The 18367-nt window shown below is 37.9% G+C and overlaps 1 long non-coding RNA gene across 3 annotated transcripts; it reads left to right on the top strand.

Annotated features, from left to right (window-relative positions):
- Positions 1-429: 429 nt before the first annotated feature.
- LOC112718752 (uncharacterized) lies at positions 430-2536 on the top strand. Of its 3 annotated transcripts, none has more exons than XR_011869364.1 (6): positions 430-867; positions 1186-1248; positions 1655-1704; positions 1808-1912; positions 2208-2305; positions 2381-2536. It is a non-coding gene; the product is annotated as an uncharacterized lncRNA (long non-coding RNA). The 3 variants fall into 3 exon arrangements; XR_011869363.1 differs by having other exon boundaries at positions 847-867; positions 1186-1424; XR_011869365.1 differs by lacking the exon at positions 430-867 and adding an exon at positions 1377-1424 and having other exon boundaries at positions 1147-1248.
- Positions 2537-18367: the final 15831 nt, after the last annotated feature.

The following is an 18367-nucleotide window of genomic DNA, read 5'->3' as shown; positions in this document are numbered from 1 at the left end:
ATTTAAAATCTTGACTTAAATTTATTTTTGTTTGCTTTTTTTGGTAATGGTTATTGTTATCAGTGCAAGATGATGATTTTTAAGAGGAATGACTTGACTTTTACTGTGATATCACATCTGCAATTTTGAAAAGGCTTTTGATGAAGTTATTTTTCCAAAGGGGGAACCTAATGCTGTTTATATTAGTAAGAGAGATGTCAAGCTTTTACAGCCAGAGACATTCATTAATGATACTATCATTGACTTTTATATTAAGCATGATAATAGAAGTTATAATGTTGCTATAATTTTAATGAGTATGTACTACTTGTATTATTCAGAAATTGGTTTTCTCCCCCTTTCTCTGTCATTTGTACATGCATATGTGTTATCTCCGTATCTCATCAATTACCTAGGAAAGGAAAGAGGGCAAATCTTTGTAAGAGTGAGTAATATGTATGCCAGTGTTGTAATTTTTGCAACTTCAATAATATACTTTTTCAATAGCTTCTTCTTTCAGAAGCTTGCTGATTTAGACAGAGATCCATCAAGTGCTTGTGACGGTAAAGCAGCATTTCAACTTATTTATATATTTAATTGGCATCTTTTAAATGGTTGGGATTTTCTAGGTCCTGTCAGAGTTCTATGCATTCACTAAATTTTCTATGATATGCGACAAATTTGAGTTGAGTTGAGATTTAAGAATATGTGACTGCAATGGGAACTTATGCAGATTGAAAGGTACTGGGAATATAACAGTTCTATGAAGAAGGAGTTTACAACTGTGCTGGGTGTGCAACTCCTCTTTACAAGTCTTCCACTAAATTTGACTCTGGTTATGGTTGGCCTGCTTTCTTTGAGGGCTTACTTGGTGCCATCAATCGCTCAGTGAGTTCTTTTTCTTATTCAATATTTGGATATTCATCTCTCTTTTTTTTTTCCTTTGCTAACATTGATTGAATAAACCACTTTCAGCCAGACCCATATGGGAGGAGGACTGAGATAACTTGTGCAGCATGTGGTGGCCATTTGGGTCATGTTTTCAAGGGAGAGGGGTTCAAGACACCCACTCATGAACGCCATTGTGTTAATAGTGTTTCCGTTAAGTTTATTCCAGCTAATTTTGCTGCGTAACCATTATGGCCTATTTGTTGAAAATTGAGAGAGCCTTGTGTTTCCTTTCTCATTTGTTCTCCCATTTGATAGGTTGATGCTGAGAGAGCCTATCACCGAAATGCCCTTGTCATTCTAGAGAAACTGTATACTGAGGTTAGCCCTTGTAGCTTGAACTACAAAAATGAGAGTCAAGATTCAAGAACTATGTTTGAAGAGAGATTTTATACTTTTACCAGAACTTACCATTATATATATAGTTTCACTGTCTTTTTATTTAGTAGCTTTTGGGAGTGGATGCATGAGTAGATATTGCAAAATATGGTATGACGGTATGACCATCTTTTTCTTACTCCTTGTATCGTTATGCACTAGAGAGATTGTAACTGAAACTGGGTAAAAGAAAGTACTGATCAGGTTAATGATCTCTACTTCTATAGTTATAATATTGGCTACTGAATTGGATAGACTAATTTTGTACAAACAGTTTTGTCAGGTTAATGATCTCTGCAGTTATTATTTCTATTATTGCTATTGAAGCTTTTTCTGCTTAACTCATCAGGTAAAAAATTCTGGAACTTGTTCCATATGCAACCTATGCGTGACCAGAAGGTATAACTTATCATAATCAAGTGAAGAAGTTAGCTCTTTTAATATTTTGCCACACAAATTTTGTTTTGGATGGATAAGCACTTTTTTTTACTCGGTTCAACAGAGAGAAGTACAGTATTTTATTGGTGTTCAACTCGACGATAGCCAACATGTGGAGCCTCTTCACAACTGCATCACAGAAAATACTGCAAAAGAAGGAGAACAACTGGTTTGAACTCTATTCAAGTGCTTCATTAATTTACCATATACTGAGTCTCAAATCATTAAACTCTATTAACATCATTACACATTCAACTTGTGCCAAATATTGAAGTCTCCAAAACCTAAAAATGGTGACTTCCATTAAAATTTATGTAACCTTGGTTTTGTAGATCCTAGATAGTGGAGAACAGGTTTTGTAGATCCTTGGTTTTGATGACAAATTTCTGCATGTTCACTATGGTAAGAAAAAGAATTGTTTGTTATTTTTTTGGTTTCTAATCTTAATTTTGTAATGTTTATAGTGCTAAAAAAAGATGAGACACTTTGCTACTATGTGCAAGAATGTAAAAAATAGGAAGTCTTGTGTCATCAAATTTTGTCACAAGTGCCTCTTAAACAGGTTAGTTTCAGTTTGAAAAAATTAGTTATAAGTAGAAAGGTAGAGTAACAAATATCTTTGGTTGTGTTAAATTAGATATGGAGAGACTAGAGAGAAGGCAGAAGAAGTGATGCAGCAAGAAGAATAGATTTGTATGTGATATTGAATGAGGAATGAACCAAAACATGTTGATAGATACATTTATCAAGGATTAGTGTAAGGACCAAGTTTCTTATGTAATGTGTATCAATTTTTCTTTTTTTTATATGGAATGTCCATAAAGTTTAAGTGTTATAAGATTGTTTTTTTTTCTTTTCTCATAGTATGATCTCATTTTATTTGCATTACAAAGTAAACGTGTACAATGATTATTGATTAGTGAAAGAGGCTATAAAGATTTCATTTCGTGAATTTGTGAATTTAATGAAATATTTCATGTTGTAGTAATTAATTTTAGTGATAGTATATTTTAATGAATTTAATAATGAAATATATTTTGTTGAAAGATTATTTTTATTATTTAAAGAAATTATTTAGTATAATTATATATTTATTTTCATTTTATAATATTCAACTCAGTTAAATAAAAATGCAGAATTATTATACATTATGTTGTATTAATATATATATATATATATATATATATATATATATATATATATATATATATATATATAAAGAGACCTAAGGCTACATTTATATACAGTAGCTAGAGTATACCAAAAAAAAAATAGGGAACTAAGGCTACACTTATAAAAAGTAGCTATGGTATACAATGGGGCTACGCTTTATAAGTGATGCAGTAGCGCTGAAAAGCGTAGCCTATTCTGGAAGAATGAAAGCTAAAAACCGTAGCCTTTGGTCCTGAACAACATCACTTGAAAAGCGTAGCCTATTCCCAAATGCCAAAAGCGTAGCCCTTGGTGCAGAAAAGCGTAGCCTTTGAGAATAGGCAACGGCCGAATAGGAATCACCCCAAAAAGCGAAGCTGTAGCCCAAAAAGCGTAGCCGTAGCCTAAGGCATCATTTTTTTTCACTTTTAGCTACACTTTTTAAGTGTACCTGAATGGGTGTTTTTCTTGTAGTGAGTTTTTAAGGCTCAAGGATATCCCTCTGTTACCATGGAGAGGAAGCATGAAGAGCTTCTCTCAAAACAGAGTCAAACAGAGCCCCACAGTCAAACTCTAAGTTTGGTGTTGGGAGGCCACAACCAACTTCTAAGTTTGGTGTTGAACCCCCACATTCAAACTCTAAGTTTGGTGTTGGGAGGTTCCAACATGGCTCTGAGTATCTGTGAGGCTCCATGAGAGCCCACTGTCAAGCTACTGACATTAAAGAAGCGCTTGTTGGGAGGCAACCCAATGTTATATTTATCTATATTTCCTTTGTTATTTTATGTTTTCTGTAGGTTGATGATCATGGAAAGTCACAAAATCAATTGAAAAAGCAAAAATAGAATGAAAAACAAAAAGAAAAACAGCACACCCTGGAGGAAAACCTTACTGGCGTTTAAACGCCAGTAAGGGCAGCAAATGGGCGTTTAACGCCCAGTCTGGCACCATTTTGGACGTTTAACGCCAGAAAGGGGCACCAGACTAGCGTTAAACGCCAGGAAGGGCCAAGAAGTTGGCGTTAAACGCCAGAAATGGGCACCAGCCCGGCGTTTAACGCCAGAATTGGCATCAAGAGCATTTTTGCTCACCAATTGGTGCAGGGATGAATTTTCCTTGACACCTCAGGATCTGTGGACCCCACAGGATCCCTACCTACCCCACCACTCTCTCTCTTCTTCCCCCATTCACCAATCACCTCAACACCTCTTCCCCAAATACCCCTCACCTATCAAATCTCACTATTCTCTTCACCACTCACATCCATCCTTCATAAAACCCCACCTACCTCACCATTCAAATTCAAACCACTTTCCCACCCAAACCCACCCTCACATGACCGAACCATGCACCCCCTCTCCACTCCTATATAAACCCATCTTCACTCCTTCATTTTCACACAACCTAAATACTACTTCTCCCCCTTGGCCGAACCACAAAGCCACCTCCATCTCCTCTATTTTTTCTTCTTCTACTCTCTTCTTTCTTTTTTTACTCAAGGATGAGAAAACCTTCTAAGTTTGGTGTGGTAAAAGCATTGCTTTTTGTTTTTTCATAACCATTTATGGCATCTAAGGCCGGAGAAACCTCTAGAAAGAGGAAAGGGAAGGCAAAAGCTTCCACCTCCGAGTCATGGGAGATGGAGAGATTCATCTCAAGGGTGCATCAAGACCACTTCTATGAAGTTGTGGCCATGAAGAAGGTGATCCCTGAGGTCCCTTTCAAACTCAAAAAGAGTGAATATCCGGAGATCCGACTTGAGTTCCGAAGAAGAGGTTGGGAAGTTCTTACCAACCCCATTCAACAAGTCGGAATCTTAATGGTTCAAGAGTTCTATGCCAATGCATGGATCACCAAGAACCATGATCAAAGTATGAACCCGGACCCAAAGAATTGGCTTACAATGGTTCGGGGGAAATGCTTAGATTTTAGTCTGGAAAATGTAAGGTTGGCGTTCAACTTGCCCATGATGCAAGGAGATGAACACCCTTACACTAGAAGGGTCAACTTTGATCAAAGGTTGGACCAAGTCCTCATAGACATTTGTGAAGAGGGCGCTCAATGGAAGAGAGATTCAAGAGGGAAGTCGGTTCAACTGAGAAGGCATGACCTCAAGCCCGTGGCTAGGGGATGGTTGGAGTTTATCCAACGCTCAATCATTCCCACTAGCAACCGGTCCGAAGTTACTATAGACCGGACTATCATGATTCATAGCATCATGATTGGAGAGGACGTAGAAGTTCATGAGGTTATATCCCAAGAACTTTATAAGGTGGCGGACAAGTCCTCTACCTTGGCAAGGTTATCCTTCCCTCACCTCATTTGTCATCTCTGTTATTCATTTGGAATTGACATAGAGGGAGACATCCTCATTGATGAAGACAAGCCCATCACTAAGAAAAAGATGGAGCAAACAAGAGATCCCACTCATCATGAAATCCCTGAGATGCCTCAAGGGATGCACTTTCCTCCACAAAACTATTGGGAGCAAATCAACACCTCCCTAGGTGAATTGAGTTCCAACATGGGACAACTAAGGGTGGAGCATCAAGAGCATTCCGTCCTCCTCCATGAGATTAGAAAAGATCAAAGAATCATGAGAGAGGAGCAACAAAGGCAAGGAAGAGACATTGAGGAGCTCAAGCACTCCATAAGATCTTCAAGAGGAAGAACAAGCCGCCATCACTAAGGTAGACCCGTTCTTTAACTTCCTTGTTCTTTATTTTCCTGTTTTCGAATTTTCATGCTTATGTTTATCCATTTTTGTGTCTTATGATCATTAGTGTCTTAGTGTCTATGCCTTAAAGTTATGAATGTCCTATGAATCCATCACCTTTCTTAAATGAAAAATGTTCTTAATTGAAAAAGAGAAGAATTGCATGAATTTCAGATTTTATAACAGATTAATTATTTTGATGTGGTGGCAATACTTTTGACTTCTGAATGTATGCTTGAACAGTGCATATGTCTTTTGAATTCGTTGTTTATGAATGTTGGCTCTTGAAAGAATGATGGAAAAGGAGACATGTTACTGAGGATCTAAAAAATCATAAAAAAAATGATTCTTGAAGCAAGAAAAAGCATTGAATACAAAAAAAAATTCGAAAAAAAAGAAAAAGAAATAATAAAGTTGTGATCCAAGGCAAAACGAGTGTGCTTAAGAACCCTGGACATCTCTAATTGGGGACTCTAGCAAAGCTGAGTCACAATCTGAAAAGGTTCACCCAATAATGTGTCTGTGGCATGTATGTATCCGGTGGTAATACTGGAAGACAGAGTGCTTTGGGCCACGGCCAAGACTCATAAAGTAGCTGTGTTCAAGAATCATCAAACTTAACTAGGAGAATCAATAACATTATCTGGATTCTGAGTTCCAATAGAAGCCAATCATTCTGAATTTCAAAGGATAGAGTGAGATGCCAAAACTGTTCAGAGGCAAAAAGCTGAAAGCCCCGCTCATCTAATTAATACTGATCTTCATAGATGTTTTTGGAATTCATTGCATATTCTCTTCTTTTTATCTTATTTGATCTTCAGTTGCTTGGGGACAAGCAACAATTTAAGTTTGGTGTTGTGATGAGCGGATAATTTATACACTTTTTGGCATTGTTTTAGTATATTTTTAGTATGTTTTAGTTGGTTTTTATTATATTTTTATTAGTTTTTAGTTAAAATTCACTTTTTTGGACTTTACTATGAGTTTGTGTGTTTTTCTGTGATTTCAGGTATTTTCTGGATGAAATTGAGGGACCTGAGCAAAAATCTGATTCAGAGGCTAAAAAAGACTGCAGATGTTGTTGGATTCTGGCCTCCCTGCACTCAAAGTGGATTTTATGGATCTACAGAAGCCCAATTGGCGCGCTCTTAATTGCGTTGGAAAGTAGACATCCTGGGTTTTCCAGCAATGTATAATAGTTCATACTTTTCTCGAGATTTGATGACCCAACCGGCGTTCCAAATCAGCTCAAAACTGCCCAGCGTTAAACGCCGGAACTGGCACAAGAATGGGAGTAAAACGCCCAAACTGGCACAAAAGCTGGCGTTTAACTCCAAGAAGAGTCTCTACACAAAAATGCTTCAATGCTCAACCCAAGCACACACCAACTGGGCCTGGAAGTGGATTTTTATGTCATTTTCTCATTTCTGTAAACCCTAGCTACTAGTTCTCTATAAGTAGGACCTTTTGCTATTGTATTTTCGTCTTTTAATCACTTGAATCTTTTGATCATGTTTTTATGATTAAATCCTATTTGGGAGGCTGGCCATTCGGCCATTTCTAGACCTTGTTCTTATGTATTTTCAACGGTGGAGTTTCTACACACCATAGATTAAGGTGTGGAACTCTGCTGTACCTCGAGTATTAATGCAATTACTATTGTTCTTCTATTCAATTCAGCTTATTCTTGTTCTAAGATATCACTTGTTCCTCAACTTGATGAATGTGATAATCTGTGACACTCATCATCATTCTCACCTATGAACGTGTGCCTGACAACCACCTCCGTTCTACCTTAGATTGAGTGGATATCTCTTGTGTTCCTTAATCAGAATCTTCGTGGTATAAGCTAGAATTGATGGCGGCATTCAAGAGAATCTGGAAGGTCTAAACCTTGTCTGTGCTGAGTAGGATTCAAGGATTGAATGACTGTGACGAGCTTCAAACTCGCGATTGTGGGGCGTTAGTGACAGACGCAAAAGAATCACTGGATTCTATTCCGACATGATCGAGAACCGACAGCTGAATAGCCGTGCTGTGACAGAGCGCGTTTAACATTTTCACTGAGAGGATGGGACTGTAGCCATTGACAACAGTGATGCCCAACATACAGCTTGCCATGGAAAGGAGTAAGAAGGATTGGATGAAGACAGTAGGAAAGCAGAGAGACGGAAGGGACAAAGCATCTCCATACGCTTATCTAAAATTCTCACCAATGAATTACATAAGTATCTCTATCTTTATTTTATGCTTTATTCATAAATCATCTATAACCATTTGAATCTGCCTGACTGAGATTTACAAGATGACCATAGCTTGCTTCATACCAACAATCTCCGTGGGATCGACCCTTACTCGCGTAAGGTTTATTACTTGGACGACCTAGTGCACTTGCTGGTTAGTTGTGTGAAGTTGTGATAAAGAGTTGAGATTGCAGTACCATGTTGATGGCGCCATTGATGATCACAATTTTGTGCACCAGGTTTTTGGCGCCGTTGTCGGGGATTGTTCGAGTTTGGACAACTGACGGTTTATCTTGTTGCTTAGATTAGGAATATTTTATTTTTGTTGGTTTAGAGTCTTTTATTTGAGTTTAGTTTCATATTTTAAGTTTGGTGTCTTCTTTGTGTTTTCCTTTAAATTTTTGAAAATTTGTGTTTGATTTTCTAAAAATTTTAAGTTTGGTGTCTTTTGTGTTTTTATTCACTTAAAAATTAAAAAAAAATGTTCTTGGTGTTCATCTTGATCTTCAAAGTGTTCTTGGTGTTCATCTTGACATTCAAAGTTTTCTTGTTTGTTCTCTTTGTTTTGATCTAAAATTTCTAAATTTAGTGTCGTTTTGTTGTTTTCTCTTTCCTTATTAAAATTTAAAAATCAAAAAAATATCCTTTCCTTATTTTACTCATAATTTTCGAAATTTTGCATTAAATTAGTCAAAGATTTTCAAAATCATATCTTTTTTTTAGTCAAGTCAAAATTCTAATTTCAAAAATTGATCTTTTCAAATCTTTTTCAAAAATCAAATCTTTTTAATTTCTTCAATCATATCTTTTCAATCATTTTTTTTTGCAATCATATCTTTTCAATCATATCTTTTCAATTGCTAATTCCAAAATCTTTTTAATTAATTAATTAATTTAGTTTTCAATTTACTTTGATTTTATTTTCTTTTAGTTTTCGAAATTTGATTTTATTTTCCATTTGTTTTATTTTATTATTTTCGGTTACATTCAAAAAAAAATATTTTATTTTACTTGTGAATAATTATCATATTCCCTTTCTCCATCATGGACCTAAGTGGAATTGAGCAGTCCAGAAAGACTCTGGGGTCATATGCTAACCCCATTACATCTGCATATGGGAGTAGCATCTGTATACCTCCCATTAAAGCAAGCAGCTTTGAGCTAAATCCTCAACTCATTATCATGGTGCAGCAAAATTGCCAGTATTCCAGTCTTCCACAGGAAGAACCTACTGAGTTTCTGGCACAGTTCTTACAAATTGCTGACATAGTACGTGATAAAGAGGTGGATTAGGATGTCTACAGATTATTACTGTTTCCATTTGCTGTAAAAGATCAAGCTAAGAGGTGGTTGAGTAACCAACCCATAGCAAGCATAAAAATATGGAGACAGTTATCAGACAAATTCCTGAATCAATTTTACCCTCCAAAAAGGATGCACAGCTAAGGCTGGACATCCAAGGCTTTAAACAAGAGGATAATGAATCCCTTTATAATGCCTGGGAGAGGTATAGAGGTATGATAAGAAAATGCCCCTCTGAGATGTTTTCAGAGTGGGTACAGTTAGACATCTTCTACTATGGGATTACAGAAAAAGCTCAGATGTCTCTTCACCACTCAGCTAGTGGATCTATTCATATGAGGAAGACGATTGAAGATGCTCAAGAACTGATAGATATTGTTGCTAGAAATCAACATTTGTACTTGATGAGCGGATATTTTATACGCTTTTTGGGGGTAATTTCATGTAGATTTTAGTATGTTTTAATCAGTTTTTGATAAAATATTATTAGTTTTTAGGCAAAAATTATATTTCTGGACTTTACTATGAGTTTGTGTGTTTTTCTATGATTTCAGGTATTTTCTGGCTGAAATTGAGGGAGTTGAGCAAAAATCTGAGTTAGGCTGAAAAAGGACTGCTGATGCTGTTGGATCCTGACCTCCCTGCACTCAGAATAAATTTTTTGGATCTACAGAAGTCCAATTGATGCACTCTCAATGGCGTTGGAAAGTAGACATCTAGGACTTTCCAGCAATATATAATAGTCCATACTTTGCGCGAAGATAGACGACGTAACTTGGCGTTGAACGCCAAGTACATGATGCTGTCTGGAGTTAAACGCCAGAAACACGTCATGATCCGAAGTTGAACGCCCAAAACACGTTATAACTTGGAGTTCAACTCCAAGAAAAGCCTCAGCTCGTGGATAGCTTTAGTCTCAGCCCCAGCACACACCAAGTGGGCCCCAGAAGTGGATTTCTGCACCAATTATCTTAGTTTACTCATATTCTGTAAACCTCGGTTATTGGTTTACTATTTAAACAACTTTTAGAGACTTATCTTGTACCTCATGACATTTTCAGATCTGAATTTTATACACTTTGACGGCATGAGTCTCTAAACTCCATTGTTGGGGGTGAGGAGCTCTGCAGCGTCTCGATGAATTAATGCAATTGTTTCTATTTCTCCATTCAAACGTGTGTGTTCCTATCTAAGATGTTCATTCGCGCTTAATTATGAAGAAGGTGATGATCCGTGACACTCATCACCTTCCTCAATCCATGAACGTGTGCCTGACAACCACCTCCGTTCTACATCAGATTGAATGAGCTTCTCTTAGATTCTTTAATCAGAATCTTCGTGGTATAAGCTAGATTGATGGCGGCATTCATGAGAATCTGGAAAGTCTAAACCTTGTCCGTGGTATTCCGAGTAGGATTCCGGGATTGAATGACTGTGACGAGCTTCAAACTCCTGAAGGCTGGGCGTTAGTGACTGACGCAAAAGAATCATTGGATTCTATTCCAACCTGATTGAGGACCGATAGATGATTAGCCGTGCTGTGACAGAGCATTTGGACCATTTTCACTGAGAGGATGGGAAGTAGCCATTGACAACGGTGACACCCTACATACAACTTGCCATGGAGGGAACTTTGCACTTTTCCATGGATGGAATATTACATTACAGGAATAAATCAGACAAAGCATTTCCAAAACTCCAACATATTCTCCATTACTGCATAACAAGTATTTATTTTATGCCCTTTTCCCTTTCTTCACTGAACTTGAAAAACACTGTTGTTGGTATCCTGACTAGGAATAATAAGATAGACACAGCTTGCTTCAAACCAACAATCTCTGTGGGATTCGACCTTTACTCACGTGAGGTATTACTTGGACGACCCAGTGCACTTGCTGGTTAGTTGTGCGGATTGCAAAAAGTGTTATTGCAATTTCGTGCATCAAGTTTTTGGCGCCGTTGCCGGGGATTGTTCGAGTTTGAACAACTAAAGGTTTATTTTATTTCTTAGATTAGGAACAATTTATTTTTATTGTTATAGAGTCATTAAATCCTGATAGGATAGTTTCTTTTCAAAAATTTCTTTTCAAAAAAAAAATATTATATTTCTTAATTAATTGTTATTTTTTTCGTGAGTTTAGTGTCTTGTTCTAAGTTTAGTGTTAATTGCATATTTTATATTTTTCTTTAAATTTTTGAACTTGTGTTCTTTGTTCTTCATTGATCTTCAAGTTGTTCTTGTTTATTTTGCTTGTTTGATCTTGAGTTTTTCTTGTTTTGTGTCTTTTCTTATTTTTTTTTGTGCTTTTTCAAAACATTAACTTTCAAAAATTATACTTTTATCCATAAATATAATACATCTTTAAAATCAACACTGAAGTTACTGCCCAATTGGATGGAGCATTAGTAGTTGTTCTTGATAATTAGGTATCTTCTTTGGAATCTTTTTCAAAAATAATTTTTCTTTGATTGAATCTTGTGCCAAACTCTAAGCTTGGTGTTTCCTTGTTAATTTTTCTTTAATTTTCGAAAATTTGTCTTGGTTTTCTAAAAATTTTAAGTTTGGTGTTCTTTCTTTTGTTCTTGGTGTTCTTGTGAATCTTCAAGGTGTTCTTGAGTCTTTCTTGTGTTTTGATCTTAAAATTTTTAAGTTTGGTGTTCCTTGGTGTTTTCCCTCCAAAATTTTCGAAAATAAGGAGCATTGGATCTAAAAATTTTAAGTCTTGTGTCTTTTGTGTGTTTTTCTCTTTCATCATAAAATTCAAAATTCAAAAATATATCTTTCCTAACTAATTCTAAACTACACTTTCAAAAATTTTACATAAAAAAAATTCAGATTTCAATTTCAAAATATTTTCAATTTCTTTTATTTATTTCGTTTTTATTTTATTTTATAAAATAAATTTTTATAAAATAAATAATATCAACATACATATCATCTCCTTTATTCCATCATGGAACTAAGTGGAAATGAACAGTCCAGAAGGACTCTGGGGTCATATGCTAACCCCACTACTGCTTCATATGGGAGTAGTATCTGTATACCCTCCATTGGAGTTAGTAGCTTTGAGTTGAATCCTCAGCTCATTATCATGGTGCAGCAAAACTGCCAGTATTCCGATCTTCCACAGGAAGAACCTACAGAGTTTCTGGCACAATTTTTACAAATTGCTGACACAGTACATGATAAGGAAGTAGATTAGGATGTCTACAGATTATTAATGTTTCCATTTGCTGTAAAAGATCAAGCTAAGAGGTGGTTAAATAACCAGCCTAAGAACAGCATAAAAACATGGAAACAGCTGTCAGAAAAATTCCTGAATCACTATTTCCCTCCAAACCGGATGACACAGCTAAGGCTAAGCATCCAAGGCTTCAAACAAGGAAATAATGAATCCCTTTATGATGCCTGGGAGAGATACAGAGAGATGCTAAGAAAATGCCCCTCTGAAATGTTTTCAGAGTGGGTGCAATTAGACATCTTCTACCATGGGCTTACAGAAAAAGCTCAGATTTCTCTAGACCACTCAGCTGGTTGATCTATACATATGAGAAAAACAATTGAAGAAGCTCAAGAGCTTATTGATACAGTTGCCAGAAATCAGCATCTGTACCTAAGCAGTGAATCTTCCATGAAAGAAGAAGCTAAAACAGTAACTGCTGAACTCAGTCCTGTAGATCAGGCTAATGAATTCAATCAGCAATTAGACTTTCTAACCCAGCAGCTATCCGAATTCAAAGAAATACTACAGGAAACAAGAATGGCTAACAGGAATATGGAAGTACAGTTAAAGCAAACAGAAAAGCAACTGTCAAAACAAATAGCAGAAGAATGCCAAGCAGTTCAATTAAGAAGTGGGAAAGCATTAAATACCTCACTTCAAAGCAGCAAAAAGCCAAGAAATGAACAAATGGCCAATCAAAATCCCTCTGAGGATAATCAGAGCCCAGAGAGGAACAATACTGGCGCTGAACGCCTAGACCATGCTCATTCCTGGCGTTCAACGCCAGAAACAAGCATGAATATGGCGTTGAACGCCCAAAGGGAGCATAGTTCTGGCGTTCAGACGCCAGTAACAAATAAGGAGTTGGCGTCTAACGCCACTCCAGCTTCCACCCCTGGCATTCAAACGCCAGTGGGGGGTCAGTCACATACAAGTGCTGATAACAACCTTTCTAAAAGGGCTTCCCAACCCACTTCAGTAGGTAATAAACCTGCAGCAACTAAGGTTGAGGAATATAAAGCCAAAATGCCTTATCCTCAAAAACTCCGCCAAGCAGAACAGGATAAGCAATTTGCTCGCTTCACAGACTATCTCAGGACTCTTGAAATAAAGATTCTGTTTGCAGAAGCACTTGAGCAAATACCCTCTTATGCTAAGTTCATGAAAGAGATCTTAAGTCATAAGAAGGATTGGAGGGAAACTGAAAAAGTCTACCTCACAGAAGAATGCAGTGCAGTAATTCTGAAAAGCTTACCTGAGAAGCTTAAGGATCCCAGGAGCTTTATGATACCATGCACATTAGAGGGTAATTGCACCAAGCAAGCTTTATGTGATCTTGGGGCAAGTATCAACCTAATACCTACATCTACTATCAGAAAGCTTGGTTTGACTGAAGAAATCAAACCAACCAGGATATGTCTTCAACTTGCTGATGGCTCCATTAAATACCCATCAGGCGTGATTGAAGACATGATTGTCAAGGTTGGCCCATTTGCCTTTCCTACTGACTTTGTGGTGCTGGAAATGGAGGAGCACAAGAGTGCAACTCTTATTCTAGGAAGACCTTTCCTAGCAACTGGCCGAACCCTCATTGACGTTCAAAAAGGGGAAGTAACCCTGAGAGTCAATGAGGAGGAGTTCAAGTTGAATGTTGTCAAAGCCATGCAACATCCAGACACCCCAAATGACTACATGAGTGTTGATATTATTGACTCTCTGGTAAGAGAGGTCAATATGGCTGAGAGTCTCGAATCAGAGCTAGAGGACATCTTTAAAGATGTTCAGCCTGATCTGGAGGAATCAGAGAGAATAGTAGAACATCTGAAAATCCCTCAGGAAGAGGAGAAACCTCCCAAACCCGAGCTCAAACCATTACCACCATCCCTGAAATATGCATTTCTGGGAGAAGGTGATACCTTTCCTGTAATCATAAGCTCTACCTTAGAGCCACAGGAAGAGGAAGCACTAATTCAAGTGCTAAGGACACAAAAGACAGCTCTTGGGTGGTCCATCAGTGATCTTAAGAGCATTAGTCCAGCCAAATGCATGCACAAGTTCCTATTGGAGGGTGACGCCAAGCCAGTGGTCCAACCACAAAGGCGGCTAAATCCAGCCATGAAGGAAGTGGTGCAGAAGGAGGTCACTAAATTACTAGAGGCTGGGATTATTTATTCTATTTCTGACAGCCCCTGGGTAAGCCCTGTCCAAGTCGTCCCTAAGAAGGGAGGCATGACAGTGGTTCACAATGAAAAAAATGAACTGGTTCCTACAAGAACAGTTACAGGGTGGCGTATGTGTATTGATTATAGAAGGCTCAATACAGCCACCAGAAAGGATCATTTTCCTTCACCATTCATAGACCAAATGCTAGAAAGACTAGCAGGTCATGAATACTACTGCTTCCTGGATGGATATTCAGGTTATAATCAAATTGTAGTAGATCTCCAGGATCAAGAGAAAACGGCATTCACATGTCCATCTGGAGTATTTGCATACAGAAGAATGCCATTTGGCCTGTGCAATGCACCTGCAACCTTTCAGAGGTGCATGCTCTCAATTTTCTCTGATATGGTGGAAAAATTCCTGGAAGTCTTCATGGATGACTTTTCAGTATTTGGATACTCATTCAGCTCCTGCCTTAACCATTTAGCACTTGTTCTGAAAAGATGCCAAGAGACTAACCTGGTTTTAAACTGGGAAAAATGTCACTTTCTGGTGACTGAAGGAATTGTCCTTTTGCACAAAATTTCGAACAAGGGAATAGAGGTGGATCAAGCTAAGGTAGAGGTAATTGAAAAATTACCACCACCTGCCAATGTTAAGGCAATTAGAAGCTTTCTGGGGCATGCAGGAGTCTATAGGAGGTTTATAAAGGATTTTTCAAAAATCGCCAAACCTCTGAGCAACCTGCTAGCTGCTGACACGCCATTTATCTTTGATAAAGAGTGTCTGTAGGCATTTGAGACTCTGAAAGATAAATTGGTCACAGCACCAATCATCTCTGCACCAGACTGGACATTACCATTTGAATTGATGTGTGATGCCAATGACCATGTCATTGGTGCAGTATTGGGACAGAGGCATGACAAGCTTCTGCACGTTATTTACTATGCCAGTCGTGTTTTAAATGACGCACAGAAGAATTACACAACCACAGAAAAAGAGCTGCTTGCAGTGGTTTACGCCATTGACAAGTTCAGATCCTATTTGGTAGGATCAAAAGTGATTGTGTACACCGATCATGCTGCTCTTAAATATCTACTCACAAAGCAGGATTCAAAAACCAGACTCATCAGATGGGTGTTGCTTCTGCAAGAGTTTGATATAGAAATAAGAGACAGAAAAGGGACAGAAAACCAAGTAGCAGATCACCTGTCCCGAATAGAACCAATAGAAGGGGCGTCCCTCCCTCTCACTGAGATCTCTGAGACCTTTCCGGATGAGCAACTCTTTGCCATCCAGGAAGTGCCATGGTTTGTAGACATTGCAAACTACAAGGCAGTAAGATTCATACCCAAAGAGTATAGTAGGCAGCAATCAAAGAAGTTGATCACAGATGCAAAGTACTATCTTTGGGATGAACCATATCTCTTCAAGAGATGTGCAGACAGAGTAATCCGTAGATGTGTGCCTAAAGAAAAAGCACAGAGAATCCTATGGCATTGCCATGGATCACAGTATGGAGGACATTTTGGAAGTGAGCGAACAGCCACAAGAGTCCTCCAATGTGGCTTCTACTGGCCTACTCTCTATAAAGATTCCCGAGCGTTTGTGCTTAATTGTGATAGTTGCCAAAGATCTGGCAATCTGCCTCACAGTTATGCCATGCCTCAACAAGGGATCTTAGAGATTGAGTTGTTTGATGTATGGGGCATTGACTTCATGAAACCTTTCCCACCATCATACTCAAACACTTATATTCTGGTGGCAGTGGATTATGTATCCAAACGGGTGGAGGCTATTGCAACACCCATTAATGACACTAAAACAGTGTTAAAATTCCTCCAGAAACACATCTTCAGCAGATTTGGTACCCCTAGAGTATTAAACAGCTTTACTCTGCTTTGGTGCGTTATGGAGTTAGCCACAAGGTAGCCACTCCATACCATCCACAGACTAATGGGCAAGCTGAAGTCTCAAATAGAGAACTCAAAAGAATCCTGGAACAGACTGTAATTAACCGTAGAAGGGATTGGGCAAGAAACTTGGATGATGCTCTGTGGGCATACAGAACAGCATTCAAGACCCCTATAGGGACCTCTCCATACCAGCTTGTGTACCGAAAGGCATGTCACTTGCCAGTGGAACTGGAACATAAGGCCTATTGGGCAACCAGATTCCTGAACCTTGATACCAAGTTAGCTGGAGAAAAACGATTGCTTCAGTTAAATGAGCTAGAGGAATTTAGACTCAATGCTTTCGAGAATGCAAAAATATACAAAGAGAAAGCGAAAAGATGGCACGATAAGAAATTGTCATCCAGAGTCTTTGAGCCGGGGCAGAAAGTTCTGCTATTTAATTTTAGGCTCAAATTATTCCCTGGGAAATTAAAATTCCGGTGGAGAGGTCCGTATGTGATTACAAGTGTATCACCATATGGATACGTAGAGCTTCAGGATAATGACTCTAACAAAAAGTTTATTGTTCATGGATAGAGAATTAAACATTATCTTGAAAGTAATTTTGAGCAAGAATGCTCAAAACTGAGACTTGATTAGAGCTCAGTAATAGTCCAGCTAAAGACAATAAAGAAGCGCTTTCTGGGAGGCAACCCAGCCATTTACAAAGTTTATTTACTAATTAAATAAATTTCCTTTTCTTTACAGGTATGTGTCCAAGTATCTTCAAAAGGTAAAATAGCAATTGTTTGAGTTCACAGAGTTACAGGGGAATCTGGAGGCTCACTAGCGTGGAAAAGCCAGTGAGAAACGTTTTGGGCGTTGAACGCCCAAAAGAAGCATCCACTGGGCGTTCAACGCCAGTAAGGGTAGCCATCTGGGCATTAAACACCATAAAGGAGCATCTTCTGGGCGTTGAACGCCAGAAAGAAGCACCTTCTGGGCGTTTAACGCCAGATTGACAGCGTCCTGGGCGTTCAGAAAAACGCCCAGTGACAAAGGACTTCCTGGCGTTCAACGCCAGAAAGAAGCAACAGCTGGGCGTTGAACGCCTAGGAGAAGCATCAATTGGGCGTTAAACGCCCAAAAGATGCAGTGTTTGGGCGTTTAACGCCAGGATGGTGGGGAGGAGGTAAAATTCATTTTTCTTCCAAAATTTTCTAATTTTTATGTTTCAATTCATGATTTCTTGCATAACATGTTTCCAAATATCATCCTTCAATTTCAAAAATTTTTTAATCCTAAATTCTAAATCTCTAATTTCTGAAATCCCTATTTCAAAGATTTTACATGCATTTTAATCCATAACGACAGTTGATTTCAATCCAATCCAACTCTTTTTCCAAGCTCTTTCCCAACTTAATTATCTTTTAAAATCTTTTTCAAATTATAAATTTCAAATTTATTTCCAAATATCATTCATATCTTTTTAAATTATATCCTTTTCTAGTCATATTTATCTTTTATAAATCATATCTTTTATCTTATATCTCTTTCTTATTTTCGAAAACCCACCCCCTCCCTTTTATATCCACTTTCGGCACCCCTCTCATTATCCACCATTCCACACTTGCTCTCCTCCTATTCCTCTTATCTCTTTTCTTTTGCTCGAGGACAAGCAAACCTCTAAGTTTGGTGTGCTTATCCGTGATCATAAAAACATTCTCACTTTGATCGTGGCACCTAAAGGAAAGCAACCCAACCCAAGAGGCAAGAAAGAGAATATTCCAAAGCCACTTTGGAATCAAGGGAAGTTCTTAACTAAAGAACATTCAGACCATTACTACAAAATAATAAGTCTAAGATCAGTGATCCCGGAAGTCAAGTTCGATCTGAAAGAAGATGAATATCCGGAGATCCAAGAACAAA

The sequence above is a fragment of the Arachis hypogaea genome, chromosome 2 (genome assembly GCF_003086295.3).
Source record: "Arachis hypogaea cultivar Tifrunner chromosome 2, arahy.Tifrunner.gnm2.J5K5, whole genome shotgun sequence".
In the NCBI taxonomy this organism is placed as follows: domain Eukaryota; kingdom Viridiplantae; phylum Streptophyta; class Magnoliopsida; order Fabales; family Fabaceae; genus Arachis; species Arachis hypogaea.
The sequence above is the reverse complement of the archived record's forward strand: the minus strand, read 5'-3'. Positions and strand labels throughout refer to the sequence as shown.